This window comes from Sesamum indicum, linkage group LG7 (assembly GCF_000512975.1).
Source record: "Sesamum indicum cultivar Zhongzhi No. 13 linkage group LG7, S_indicum_v1.0, whole genome shotgun sequence".
Classification (NCBI taxonomy): Eukaryota; Viridiplantae; Streptophyta; class Magnoliopsida; order Lamiales; family Pedaliaceae; genus Sesamum; species Sesamum indicum.
In genome coordinates, this window is record NC_026151.1 from 10,474,098 (window position 1) to 10,474,867 (window position 770).

Genomic DNA, 770 nt, shown 5'->3' on the forward strand with positions numbered 1-770 from the left:
GGCCCAGATTAAAGGGGAAAAAAAAAGGGGGATGCTAAAACCATGTTCCAAGAATCCATCGATGGCTATATGATTACATATTCTTGTAAGTATCTATTACACACAAAGCCAACATAATTCATACAACATATCAGTGAATGAGCAACAAATTAAGGTACTAGGAAAACGAGGTGTGTAGAAAAAGAATTAAAGCATACCTTGGAAGGAGAGAGGAGTTAAGGGTTAATCCGAGAGGGCTGTGGAGAAAAAGGGGCAAAGGGAAGAGAGATGTTGGAGGTGTGTTTGTAGACGTATATATATAGAAAGAAAGACAGAGACGAGTGGAATCCGACTATCTATTTATGGTACGTATCTATTTTAAGGTAGGTTTGAATTTTTTGTTGTGTTGTATGTGTGTGTCTGAGGTTGGCTGTTTTGACGGGCTGTAAAATGACGGATTGTCGTCTTTGACTTGCTGTTGGATTCTCATTTATCAAGTGCTTCAATACAATTTTCTATATTTATTTCTTTTTTCTTCATATCATATTTAAAAAATTAAATAGATTGATAGAGCTAAATGTGTTTCTACAATACAAAACTAATAATTCAGCACACCCCATTTATATATAGGAAAAAATTGTATTTTTCTAAATAAATGATTGAAATGTGTTTAATGTCAGAAAGAGATTTTCTGGAAACAGTGAGAATAGATTTTAATTTGTATTTAAAGTGAAGCAAAGAGGGCAACTTTCAAAACATGAAAATGAAGGATCAAGACAGTTGGAGACACC

The 770-nt window shown here is 33.8% G+C and overlaps 1 protein-coding gene across 1 annotated transcript in view; it reads right to left on the minus strand.

The window, feature by feature from the left end:
- The window catches only part of LOC105166994 (CBL-interacting protein kinase 18-like), a 2,887-nt gene extending 2,545 nt beyond the window's left edge, over positions 1-342 (minus strand). The window contains exon 1 of the mRNA XM_011086542.2: positions 198-342. The gene's annotated coding sequence lies outside the window, so the exon portion shown is untranslated. The remainder of the gene's footprint in view (positions 1-197) is intronic.